Raw genomic sequence first — 14,183 nt, forward strand, 5'->3', positions numbered from 1 at the left:
TTTATTGGTGTTTGGCAAACACGACCCCAGAAAACATGCATAAGAAAGACCCTTGAGTACAGTTAGATGAAGACATGGTTCATTTCCCAACCTTGAGCTAGACCTTGTGTGAGCAAGGGCAGCATTCTGGCAACCTCATAATATGGTAGGCAACATTTGCTGGACTCCAGTTTAGCATTTCAGCAACGAAGTTCCCAAGTCACTCTTAAATGATTGAAGTCTCTTTGAATCTGGACCATTAACAGTTCTGCATGATCAGTAATAGTTAGCTTTATAAAAATAGAAGTGCTTACAATTATATGAACATATTTGGAAATGGAGAAATATATATGTAAATATCTGTCAGCACCTAATCAAATAGAGATTTTTGCTTTTCCACATGGCTGGCAAACTGCACTAGACATTTGGCAGGGCACATGCTTGATTCAAAATATGCCTACATAATCCAAACACAAGTATGCAATAAAAATAAGTTCAGTAATATTCCCAGTTACAAAGCTACCCACTTAAAACAGATAATAAATTCAGAGCCAAAATGAGATTTTCTAATATACCCACTATATGGGCAACACCACCACCTTGCCTTTACTGTACCATATAAGAACATAAATTATTTTGCCTACACACACACATATAGATAATGTATGTTCATATAAACATTCATGCACAACTTATACATATACATATATTTTAAACATGCTTTTCATACTTTGACTTATATGGCATACAAAAAATACATGTTCCTTTAACGTAATGAAATTCAAAAAGTTAAAGTGTTTCTTTAAGTTAGATCTGATAACTCTGGATGTACTAGTTTTTCTTATTGTAAACAACAGTTATGTAATTGAACACTGTTGACTGACACTCAATTTTATCTCAAAACAGACAGATTTTGTGCTTTGAATTCTAGATTTGATGTAAAGAAGTTTAGATTCAAATAATTTATTGACAGAGCCAGTAGGTGTTAGTTTAAATAAGTAACCAGCTACTTGCACATCTGCATCAAATTTCTGTATCACTTTTTGCTGAAACATTTTGACTTTTCTGTCGAACAGTGGACCCGAACACTATATTCTTTGAAACAAAACCAGAAATGATGATAAATCTTCTTTCTTACAATAGCTAATCACTGAACGACGTTCATATCATTCATACACACCACAGCTAAAACTAACTTGAAAGAATCAGAAAGTCCTGGATGGTCATTTCAAGGTAACTTTATGTCATCACATGGCACGGCAGTAATATGGAGGCCTGGCTGTGCACTGTTGAAAGCCTATCTTGGCCTGTTTGAAAATCCAGATTTTAGAACTGTCACTATTTTGGCAGAGTGGTTCAGAAGGAAGGAGGAGCTCCTAGGGGAACTCCTTAGCCACAGGGAAGTCTACATATAACACACCCGAGGCATTCTCCAGGCTGGATTAACAGAGTGATGTATGAAGCTCTGCAGAGAGCAAGGCTGTAAAGATCACTTTTATGCACTCCTGGCAAAAGAGAAAGGCCTCCAAATTTGCCTCCTTTTCTGCAGGGGAGTTGCACAAAAGTAACTAATTCACGACAAAACTGATAGTTATTTAAGAAACAGAAATGAGAAGAACTTCAGGACTAAATAAGGAAGGGTCACTTTTAATCCGAATATTAGCAACACATTAAAGAATGCTCTTCATTGCCTTCAAACATTAATCTCAAGATAAACAAGATAGGGTTTGGTTTCTTGTATATACTGATGTAAAGGGTGACTAGCTAGAACAATCTTTTCCTGATTCTCTGTAGGGTTTCACAATGCATTTGTAACTCACTCCAGTTCCAGGTAAAACAATTTTGAAACAGGCAACCTTCATTTTTAATACATACAAATACTAATAGCAAACAAAATATGGTTGTCATAGCTTGACATCTTCAGACGCCACTCTTAAATGATGGGCAGATTTTCTTGTATTAACACATTTATCTTAATTTTAAACAATGTTTTTCCAAAAAAGATGCTTCACTACCGACTTCCTGAACATTAAGAAAGGAAAAAGAAAATACAAGACTCTAGATAGATAATTAGACCAATACGCAGTCTCTCTTTTCTTCCTTGTGTTACAATGATCCTTATAGGTTGAAGCTAAAACAAGATGTTTACAGTATTGATGTTCACATAAACAGATCCCTGGTTAGTAGGCAAGCATTTCCTGCACAAAATCATTAACTGAGGCTCCTGTTTCAGAATAGGAGTAAAAATAATCACTTACATTGCTTCCTCTTGAGACAAAGACATTAAATCTATGCAAGTGTTTGCATTCTATGGACTTTCAATATATTTTAAAATGTGCTCACATGCTACTCGAAACAAAGGCATTTTTTTAAGCATTGTATGGAATATACATGAGGCCATGTAACTGCTAAAGGACATTTATTTGACCTTTGTAGTGTTTTCAATCATGCTCTGTGTAATTTCACGAATTCCAAAGAGATATAAAAAAAAGTCATATAAGGGTTTGAGTAATTGTTCCAAGCCTGGCTCGCTCTATCACCACTGCTTTGACTTTTCATTCTCACATCTCAAAAAGACAATGGAATAGATTGTTTTAAGTTAAATTCAGTATGACATTCAACTCTGACTGTCAGTAATTTAGAAAACAAACTAAAAAGGGTCTTTGGGACTTAAGTCTTCATTTCATAGGCTATATTTTCAACAGACAAGCCAAAATGAAAAAGCATTTTCCTACCTCACTGTGACATTTTTAATGCAGGAAGATGAGCATTTAGATCAGTAATAAAAAGATAAGAGAAATGGATTATATTAGTACCTACTACATGTTTGTATTATTCAGAGAAGCTACTGAAAATTTTACTTTTGATCGATTTGATGGACTAGCTTGGACCAACTGCTGTCACTAGCCAGCATACTACCCAACACTAATAGTATATGCTCTTCTAATCAACGGATGCCATCTGGCTGTTGGAACAATTCAAGTTAGAGGACAGTGTTCATTACGAGCAGATGTGAGGAGGAGAGCAAAGGTGAGCTGGCATCATGAGGCTCAGAGCCTAATCCAATCCCACGCCCACTCCCTTCCCCAGTGAAGAGCCTGGTTTTGACTTTGGCACCTCACCTCAGTGAGGCTCAGCCAGTTACAATTTTCAGATCAACATCCCAGCTATTGAAAAATCCAGGATTGGATTTAGGAGACTGGTTTGGGTTCAAGCTTCACAATAAATTTAACTAAACTATGTGCACAAGTGCAACTTTCTTGCTTTATATTACTCACAGATCATAAGAGTGTCTCGTATAACTCAATAGTGATTTCATTTCATAAAACTACTTTAGTCAAATGACAATTCTATGCAGTATTTAGAAAGATTAAGTAAGCAGAGAGATTTAAAAGACAAAACAAGAGGAAAGACACTTAAAGAGCTGTGAGGCAGCCAGTGTGAGTTTATGGACAGCTGCTAAGAATCTAGACCTACATATTCCCTAAAGCTAGCAGAAAGTTAGCATCTCCCTTTGGATAGTGAATATAACCACCACTGAACTACATTCATCCTTTCAAGGTCCAAATTTTAGACTCCTAAATTGCTGGAGACTCCTAAATTATAATTCAGAATACAACTTGCACTGAAAGCTTCTTTAACATGAAAACCCTATACATTAATTCTGAGTTTTTCTACTTGAAAAGCTTCGTTGGCATTTTTATATATGCTATTTGATGCCACACTTTCATTCAAAATATAAAACATTTTTGCTCATCTAGTAAATTGCACAAGATGAAAACTGAAGGTATAAAAGAAGAGACAGTTTCAGGGCTTCCTGACAAGCAACACTAAAGCCATGATTTCTTAATTTTCCCATGCTGCAAATGGTAAAGGCAGAGCAAAAGACATCCAAGCTATTATTATGTCACACTGAATTATAGAAAAGGGCACTCTGGCAAGCTGAACATAAAACACATCCTTTATTTCAGCAAACAAACCTTATTTAGTGAAGAAAATGTGATATCCTGGCATAACACTAAAAATGAATGAAAATTATACTTATTTTTCAGGATGAAGAACAAAAGATGCCATCACAGAAACACAGCATCTTCTAATTTATAGTAATTTCTACCCATAGCATCCAGATGGAGGATAAAAAAGCTTTTCTGTACACATACACAGGGAAATGTTGTTGCCAAATGCTTCCAATTTAACTTGATTTATGTGAAAACACTCTATTATCTTCCGGAATCTGCTATTCTGAAACATTAAAAAAATGAACTGTTCAGGATATCTATCTTGACTACATGAATAGTATGAGCTGTGAGATAGATGTAGTTTACAAGAATTGAAGGAGAGAAAAAAAAAAAAAAAAGCAAGCAGCAAAACCATTTTAGGGATTTGACTGAATTAAGAGAAAACCAATTATCGGCATCACTCCAGGAAGTGTTACACCTCAGCTTGTTCATTCTTCCCAGGTACCTACCAGGCAATGGGAAAGGAGAAGGGAAAAGAGGAAGAAATTAGAAAGGAAGATTGTTTGTTGGCGGTCTTGCAATTGTTTCTTTATTAATAAAATAAAATAACAGGACACATAATTTCTTTTATGATTTATTCACTGTGAAAAATCATTGCCAAAAATAGTTATGCTTTCCCTGTTGACTATGGAGTAGGAGTGAGTGACAGGACATACATCACCTGGGTATGTGCATGTATGTACACAGAGAAGGTGGAGTCACACTGCCTAACACCTATTTGTGGGGCAAGTTTTCCTCTCCAGGTGGGAAGCAGAAAATTCTGAAAAAGAGAATTTTGTCAGGAGGTGTTCCAGTCTTCAGACTCTTACAAATAACACATCGCTATGTTGCACGTCCTGGTCTGAAGCGCCCTTGCTAAGCTGCAGTACCTGGAGGAGGGAAGGTTGCCCCAGCTCCCAGGACTCAGAAACACAGAAATCCAGAGAGCAGCTGGAAGACTACATGCCTTTGCAGAATGCCAGCTGGCTAGCTTAAAACCATCCTAAGAAAACATAGGAAGAAAGACATGAGCTTCAGATGGGACAGACAGAGGATGGGACAAGCCCATTAACTTCTTCAATAGCTTGGATTTTGTTCCGAATTATCAGTCATAACTTTTGGCGTGGTTTCTGGCCTTCACCCAAGCTAGAGGCACATAAGCTATTTTAGACATAAAATTACTTTGCACTACAGGCAATTAGTGAAGCCAAGAGGCCACCAGAGAGCTGCACATGATGAATGTAATTGCTAGTAGGAAATCCTCAAGGGTTTCTGACCTTGTTGCTAATTTTTTTTCTTTCTTTCTTTGGGAATACCCTGAAAAGATCACACAGCTGAGACAACATTGTTGCCTCAGAAAGAAATTATGAGGTAATTTACTCATTAAAGTATTTATAGTTTCAGAGGCTACAGAGTTTATGAACAAGAATGTTAAAAAGATCTTAGGGCCAATACATTGGAAATTGTTAATACCAGTGAGTTCAACTTAAAATCTGGTAGGTTTAATGTTCTTTTGAAAAAAAAAAAAATCCTCAGAAAGGAAGAAAGAACCACATTCTTCAGAAACACAGACCAGCATGAGATGGGGAGCATCTGCTGCCTTCCAAGCAGTACTGTTTTACACAAATAGAAATAACAGAACTGAAGCAACTCCAGTGAGTTTGTACGATTTACCTCCATATATCTTTCCAAAAAGGAAAAGGGATGTTCCTCAAGTCAATAAATCATTGAAGCCATAGGGAAGGATGTACCGAAATCACTGTTGCTCAGCAGGACTCCAACAACCCCAGCATTCAATAAGCTAATCTGAGTAGTGCCAGCAAGGAGGCTGGAGCAGCCTGGATCTCACATCAGCACCACAGTTGCCTTAGAATCTATTCAAAGGCTCCAGTGGCTTTTGAAGTTCATGTTGTGCTTAATGGTGTGGCAGCAACATTACAAGCTACTCCACATTTAAAACAAGCTCTGCTGCATCTAAACAAGCTGCAGTCACTGCAGTGCAGGTATTTCCTATGCCTGCGCCTTTCCAGTTCAGTGTTGACAGTTCCTTTAGACAGGTTTGTATTTTTCTTGGTGCGTAGAACGCTGTTCTGAGGAGGTTACATCTCCTACACAGAAAGGAAGATTAACTGGCTAAGAGTAGTGCTTCTTCACTTGCATACAGAGAAACTGATAAAAACAAGTTTTAGACAAAAAAAACCCAAACAAAAACAATAATAAAAAAAGGCATCAAAGTCTAACAGGAAATGTTATAACAACACTCCTTGGGTAACCACAAAGAACGCTCTGAGCTTCACTGGAGTTTATCATCAGCTATAGTGATAAATATGTATTCACATGTATTATTATGCCCATACTGACGGATAATACTCCACTCTAGCTGTCTATTACACAGAAGGTATTTCACTATCCTCTTGCAGAGCCTCAATAAAAGGAGCATCAAACGGAAGGTTTAATTTTTCATCATCGAACAAACACTCCAATTCTCGTGGGAGGGCTCTCTGCAAAGGCAGGTGGATTGTACCATCAGAGAAACGCAGCAGACCTGTGCCTTGTAATGAAATCAAACAGCTCACTAAATCTAATACACACTCTAGCTGAAATTTGAGCTTCAAAAGCAATAGCCCATAACTTCAGAAATTAAACCTAGCAAAAAAGCACTGATGGTGCTCTTAGATGTACTATTTTAGTGTCATTCTTGCCTCACATGAAAAGCTTCTTCTGAAAGACAGAGACAAGCTGTGTGGGCTTGATACTGCCATTAAGTCAGGTAACAGCATTATTTTACTGCTTACTTAACAGTGCTGAAAAATGGAGATTTAGTTTTTCATGTCTAAAAGGTAAAAAGACTTCCAAATAAACTGAATTTGATGGGTTTTATTTGTGGCTTGTTTTCTTGTTTTGTTTGGTTTGTTTTTTGTTTGTTTTAAATAAATGCCTGTTCAAGAAAGACAAGCTACAAGAATGAAAGCAGTATAAAAAAAAAAAATCAAATCTTTCTTTTTTTATATGGAAGACAGAAGAATAATCCTTACTGAGGTTTACATTACACTATTTATCCTGCCTTTGTCTTCATCTCTTCATTTTTTACTTCTTGCTGTATTATGAAAATATAGCACAAAAGAATCTCATCTGCCTCATGCAAAGCCCACGTTACACTCCAGAAGCCAGTGGAAGGTCTCTGGATTTCTGGAAGAAATTGAAGGTGGCTGAACCCCCATGGTGTTTGTTCAAGTTTATATGGTCTTGGTTACATTAAACTATGATAATTCCACACAAACCTGAGTTCCAACAGGGCCACTGACTGAAAGTGGCACGGGTACCACATTCCTTTCCAGATAGATGAACCCAAAATGCCATTGTCACTGGCTATTTTTTACTTACAGAAATCACACGAGAAAATTTCAGGACACACACTACCACTCCTAACATTATCCTTCTCAGAATACAGTGCATTATGCCTGAATATAAACAAATGTTTCCACTGTTGGTATTATATCTTAAAACGTCTTGAAAAAATCTCTTTCCATTCTTGTATTCTCATTTACTTCCTGTGTACATTTTAGCAAACTGCTCCACAAAGGATGGTTCCTATTCCTTATATTCTGATACCAATGGATATATCTAATTTTTCACTTCCTACACCTTCCCACTACTATCCAATGCCTATAACATTCTCCTTCCCCTCACACTTGTATTTCTCCTTCCCCACACACTTGTATTTTCCCCTCCATTCTCTCTGATAAAAGGACATCTATTGTGCTCAAAACCTGCACCCAAATGTCCTTACATCTTTGGAGATTCCTTTCAGTGAGGGAAGCAGCTGTAAGAAGAGCCTTTGCTTCTACTGAACCTACCACTAAAAACAGCCAGTGAAGATCCAATTTTTTTTTTTTTTTTTTTGGAAAGGTTTGTCTTCTGTTTTCTACCACAATTTTGATCTAGTATCAAAATTAAATATCCTTTCAATGATCTTTCATGTTGTCACCAGACAGCAGTACACATTAGCTATTCTCTATCCTCCCTCATTGTACTACTTTATTAATGTGATCTCAAGGTCTCCTGCCCTCTTTCATAATTTCTAATTACCTATAGGCAATATTATAAGGAATGTCCATTAGCATAAAGATTATTTTTGGCATAATAAGACACATTTTAAGGTTATCAATCTTCCTCCAGACTGAAAATTATATATTTTGCTACCTCTGGGTTTTACCTGAGAGCTTTTAAAAAGTAGCATTCCATGCAAAGAGGTTAGATTTACTATATTCTTTTTTAATTTTATTCCCAGCTATTTTTATAGCACTATGTTTGAATTTAAAGTTGAAGCTTGCTATCATGTATAATGACTGACAGAAATTTAAAAAAGGATAATATCATCTTCCTTACAGTCAGCAACAGTGTTTAGAGTTTGGTCTGTCATGCTGTGAAACTGGCTTGGCTCTGCAATCTGCAAACGTACTTCTAAATACCGGAAAACGTCTGCGTGAGCATCAGGCAGAAAACAAGTTCACCATTTGAAAAGACTTGTCATTTGAAAATACAAGTGGGACATATGTGGCTCATAAACGCAAGCCCCTCTTGTAGGAAGAAATGTCTGATTAGTTGTCCGTCCGAGCTCATGTATCCTTCAATATTTAAAGGTAAACCTCCATGTGACAAATATGAGGACATCCATAAATGCACTGTAAAACACATACGTGTATTTATATTTCACATTAAAACGTAAATTAAAAAAAAAAAAAAAAAAAAAAAAAGAAGACGTTCCTTGCTCTATGTGTTTGCAAAGCACTAGTAAATGTTGCTTAATTAGAAAATAAAGGCAGGCTTTTTAGTACTTGGAAATCACAGAAGGATACCAGAATCTGCTGGTGGTGCTCTGAGCCACACAGAAGACTAAACTCCCTCCTCCTCTGACCTTACTTGTTCTACCCAGAAATGGCTCTAGCCCAAAGACTCTCTTGGTGATTGCCCAGTGGAGTCTCCTTTCCTGCCATTGAAGTGTTGAAGCTATACATCAAGAGAAGGTAGAGGTTTAGTTTTCCTGACTTGCAGTCAGTAAAGCAGAACACAAACAAGGCAGGAAATAAGATTCCCCCTCTGAAGAGCTGTAATAGTTTCCCTCTCTTTCCTCATCTTCCCTTGCCCCAAAAGAACAGCAAGGCAGGAAATGAAACATCATTTCTTCTTCTGGCTTCCTCTAACTAAGAAGAGCAGTTACCAGCTGCTCCTTGTGTTGACATGTGCTGGAAGACTGATGCTATCCCAATCCATCTCCTGTAGTCTGGGTATAGAGCAAAATCTATTCTATGTGAGAGAATGAGAAAGCACCAAATTAAAACCTCCTGGGTTTCTATCACCTTTTTCAGAATGAAAAACTGAAACCACTGGAAACATTTGTTAGAAGTTTTTGAACAGCAAGAAGGAGCACCTCGGCAGAATAAATCAAGTTCTTGTCATTTCATATATGGTTTCTAAAACAACTGCATCTGCTCCCTGAAGGCATTTATTAGTGGATGTAGTTTAACAGCTGCTAAGCATGTAAAACTGTGTACTTAAAAATGCCTCTTGGAACTTTTACACACAACTCATTCATCTTCCACATAAACATATTTCATTTAAAAAAAAATAAATCTACTCCAACCAACAAATAGCTCAGAGGTAATCTCAGGTAATTTGAGAAGCCTTTTTTTCTGTGCATGCCATAAATCTTTTTTTCCAAATTCCTTTTTTTCCAAAAGGTATGTTTGCCTTTTTTCCCTAGGTCTATTGCTTTTGATAATCAGCATCTGATTAAGATACTTTGTTTTTTTAAAAAAAACCCAAACAGTACACAAAGACAAATAAGCATTTACGGGTACTACTAAAATTCCTGAAGATTCGGCCTAAAGATATGATTTAATTTGAAACTGTATCATAATTCAGAATACATACACTAGCTTTTATGCCACGTTTACTGGAACTTAAGGCAGCCTTTTTTCTACCTCCAAAAATTATTCTATATATAAAATTGCTTCAGTTTCATCTCTGAAAGCAATCAACATTAACACTTGTGTAACCAAACTGTGTGAACATTTCAGCAATAGGGCTTGCAAAATCAAAAACCCATAAATATTTTACAGGATGCAGTATTTTTAGGAATACAAGCACATATGTGTCCTAAACAGAGAGTTTTGTGACCTTAGTGATTGGTGTTTCTGTCTTTAAACAATAAAGGTGAAAAACATAACAAATCCAATGTACAGGGTTGCACAGAAAAATGTTAAGGGGTCTTTTGAGTCCTAAAAAATTCTATAGTAACCATATAGTAATATATTAATTTTTAGAGGACAGATTACAAATTCCTTAACAAACGCTGATCTTTTCACATCAAACCCTGTAAAATTTATTTAAAAGGTGACTGAAGAACTCTTTTGGAGTATCTTCTCAATTGGTATCTATTACGGTTAATGGAAAGACTTAAACTGACCTTTTATATACCAGATGGTCCCTGAAAGATGGGTATTACAAAAAGTGATATGCATATGCAGAGCAAGAGGCCAGTGATACAGAGGAGCAGAAATTCTCTATGAATTAATTAACCCATGGATGGAATAAATTAAAAGGGAAAATTGGTATTTTGCAATATTCACAACACTTTCACTAAATATTCTTGAACATTATTAGCAGCTACAATCACTAATGGGAAAAAAATGCTTAAGGTACAGATAGCAAAGTCAGATTAAGAACAGCATCATTCATGTTCTCTAACAGTAGGTGTAACGAGCCCTTTGTCCAAGCTCTATCTGTAATGCAACAGTGCACTAGAGGTAGAGGAGAGACTGTCATGAACAAACTTTTGCAAGCATCTAACTTTTGAAATTGGCTTGAAATTACATAAAGCATGACAATGCTTATTCCCGATACAGGTAAAGATGCATTTTGTAAACAAAATTAGCCTGTGCTAACTTGTACTGTACTTTTTTATATTGTGCTACAATCAATCAAATGACAATAGCAACAAAAAAGTTTTTTAATTTCCACAGCCAACGATCTTTTTCCTGGTCTAATCAAAGACAAAACAACTGCAGTAGGCAGACCTTAAAAATTAAACCGATGGCTGCACTATTCCCTATGAGTATGTGAAAGAACGGAGGTAAAACGTAGCACTGATCAGAATACATCTGTGCTGCATAAAGATGCAGAAGCTTCCTGGTGCCCACAGAGGCCTCATATGTGAAAACTCTGTCAAGCTGTTGAGATCCCTAGCTCTCAAAATTTTAACTAGGTCTTCAGTGCTTTAAAAAAAGAAAAAAAGATCATCAAAGTCCAAATCCTGGCTATGCAGGACAGACCCAATAGTCACACCATGTCCCTGAATGCATTGTTCAAATGCTTCTTGAACTTTGTCAGGCTTGATGCTGTGATCACTTCCCTTGAGAGCCTGTTCCAGTACCCAACACCCTCTGGGCAAAGAACCTTTTCCTGACCCAAACCTCCCCTGACACAACTTCAGGCCATTCCCTCCAGTCATGTCACTGGTCACCCCTGAGAATAGATGGGTACCGGCCCCTTCTCTTCCCCTCATGAGGAAGCCATAGACCACTAAGAGGTCTCCCCTCAGTCTCCTCCAGGCTAAAAAAGCCAACTGACCTCAGCTGCTCCTCACATGGCTTTCTCTCTAGACCCTAAAAATACCCAAAAATTCATACAGTCATCATTTTCTTTATTTCATTGCAACAGAAGTTAAAGTACCACAATCATCAGTGTAAGTCCACTATTCAATGCTACTGAAATCTAAGGCGCTTAAAAACATCATTTTCTAGATGGATGAGAGTCTATGTAGGAAAATCAGAAGTTAGTCTTAGTGCATGTGTTTGCTTTACATACAGGGAGAGAAGCAGGAGGTATTGTCATTACAAGTGCCCAACTGTGCAAGAGCCCAATTAGTTCATGCCAGCTTGGGTGGCTGATCCAAGCAGGTTCTGCTGGCTATTTTAGAAGCTGCAAATTCAAGTTGCCAGACCGACTTAATCTGTTGCATAAAGGCCTTGTCTCATGCTGTAATTTAGGTGCTGTGTGTTGAAGTGAAGTAGAAAACTGAAATTTGGGCATCTATAGCAAAAACTGCAACTAGTGATTCTTTGATTACTTATGCTGTAAGACTACGATATGAAGCAGAACAGCATTTGCAACTGAGAAGAATGGTAGATTTCAGATTTGTTATTTTCAGCAAAAAGTAAGAATTATTGAAATGCATCCACACAAAAATAAGAAAAATTCATGAACTACTGTTTGTGTTTGAATTTACTTTAAAAATTATCCCAGTTTTCATTAATGTCACTATTTAAATTTCAGCTGTGCCAATCATGGTGTGAGACTAAACACTGTTTTGATACAAGCAGTCTCTTTGTTGCTATCCAACAGTACACAATGTCCTCTCCTCGGCCAGTACTACAAGCTATCAATTCATTCTGTTGGGCAGAAACCTCTCTAAATAATGCTCTGCCTTAAAACCTAATATAGGAAGAAAAATCCCCACACATCTTGTTTTAAATTGTCTCATAATCTCACCACCAGCACCCTCCTAACTCAGAATAAATCCTGTATGTTATACAATTATGAATGCATCATTTTTTTTCCCTTATCCACTCCTTCTAAGGTTTTTTTTTCCTTCAAAAGCAGGTGAGTCACCTTGTCACCATAGTAGTGATGAACAAGAAGGGTCTGAATAATGGGCCAAAGCCATGAGAATTTAATCAGACAGTATATGAAGATTTCTCATTGCTGCTCCAAAAACCATCTGAAATAATGGCTACCCCAAACCTTAGTCTTCATACTTTCTCTTGTGGTTGGAGCTCATAATCTTACAACAAAAGACAGTTTCTAAAAGTGCCCAAACAAACAAACAAACAAAACAAAACAGAAACAACCTAAGAAAGCTAAAAAACTCAGCTGCTAGATCTTACCTCATGTAAAACACTTGCTAAAGTGTACACACACAAATCACAGAAGACCAGTAAGACATGACAAGAAGATCCAGAAACAAGAAATAAAGCATATTCGTCCTTAGAAACAAGGGAGAAAGTGTTAATCTTAGTGAAACAGGATTCTTGCAGTACTGGCAAAGTTACTGTCAGGATAAATTACTTGCTTCAGCAAATACCAAATACAGAAAGCAGGCCTGTCAGGGTGCCAGACAAGCTCAAACAACCCCCCTTCCAGCAAAGCATTTCTACATTTAGTTCATATTTCACCACTTTTCTTCTGTTCCTATTTTTGCATCTGTGCTTCATTCCCTCTCCTTTGAGCAGCTATATTCCAGATCATGGTAGGAATTTGCTATTTAACACTAGAGCCAAGATGGAATAAATGAAGGGGTATTTTGGTGTAACTTGCACAGAATGCCTTTCTGAATGGCACACATGAGTAAAGCTATCACTACTTACATTGCATTTCCCAATGAGAAGATCCAAATGAAAAAGTAGTTTATAGCTATGTAACTTTTGATTATTCTGACACATTGAAAGAGCTCCAGAAGTACACACATTTTGATTTCCGAGTATGTCAAAAAAGGTTCATTTCTATCTGTATTCCACAGAAAATGGAATAAAGTTCTACATTGTAACCATGGCACAAATGGAATCTGAAAAAAAAAATCAGCAAAAGAATATTATGCTCTTGAAGACTTGCTACGTATCTATTTATAAACTGGTTCTACTACATGAAAAAATGTGAATAATACAAGGTAGCACTGGTTTTGAATCTATCATCATTTACATGCTCTTCCAGCTTTGATGGAAACATATTTCATAAGACACTGTATCAAACTAAAGAGTCTCAATTTATTTCCAGTAGGATCTAAAAGGCCACACAGCTATCTGTCCACAGTTTGGGATATCACTAAACAGAGATCAATCAGTGATCAACTGATTATAATTTATTTAATCACTACAGAGAACACAGCATTATGCAATGACAATCATTACAGGACCAAAGTTCACCCAAAACTCTTTTTTTTTTCCCCCCTAAGATTTAAATACTGTCAAGATATTTATAAATGCCTCTCTAAGAGCCTCTGTGGTATTCAGATGGAGATACGTGGGGGGAAAGAAACTGTAGAGTATCAAAATAATGAGAAGAATATGCTGTGCTATTCTAATATTAGTATACTATTCTATACTAATTCTTACTAATCCTAGCCAATTAAGTTGTACATAATGCAAA

The 14,183-nt window shown here is 36.8% G+C and overlaps 1 protein-coding gene across 1 annotated transcript in view; it reads right to left on the minus strand.

Moving 5' to 3' along the window:
- CCSER1 (coiled-coil serine rich protein 1) overlaps positions 1-14,183 on the minus strand; it is a 337,000-nt gene that overhangs the window by 120,649 nt on the left and 202,168 nt on the right. The gene's annotated exons all lie outside the window — the stretch shown is intronic.

Source organism: Empidonax traillii, unplaced genomic scaffold (genome assembly GCF_003031625.1).
Source record: "Empidonax traillii isolate 1590-97213 ecotype Southwest subspecies unplaced genomic scaffold, ASM303162v1 scaffold552:size469881, whole genome shotgun sequence".
Classification (NCBI taxonomy): Eukaryota; Metazoa; Chordata; class Aves; order Passeriformes; family Tyrannidae; genus Empidonax; species Empidonax traillii.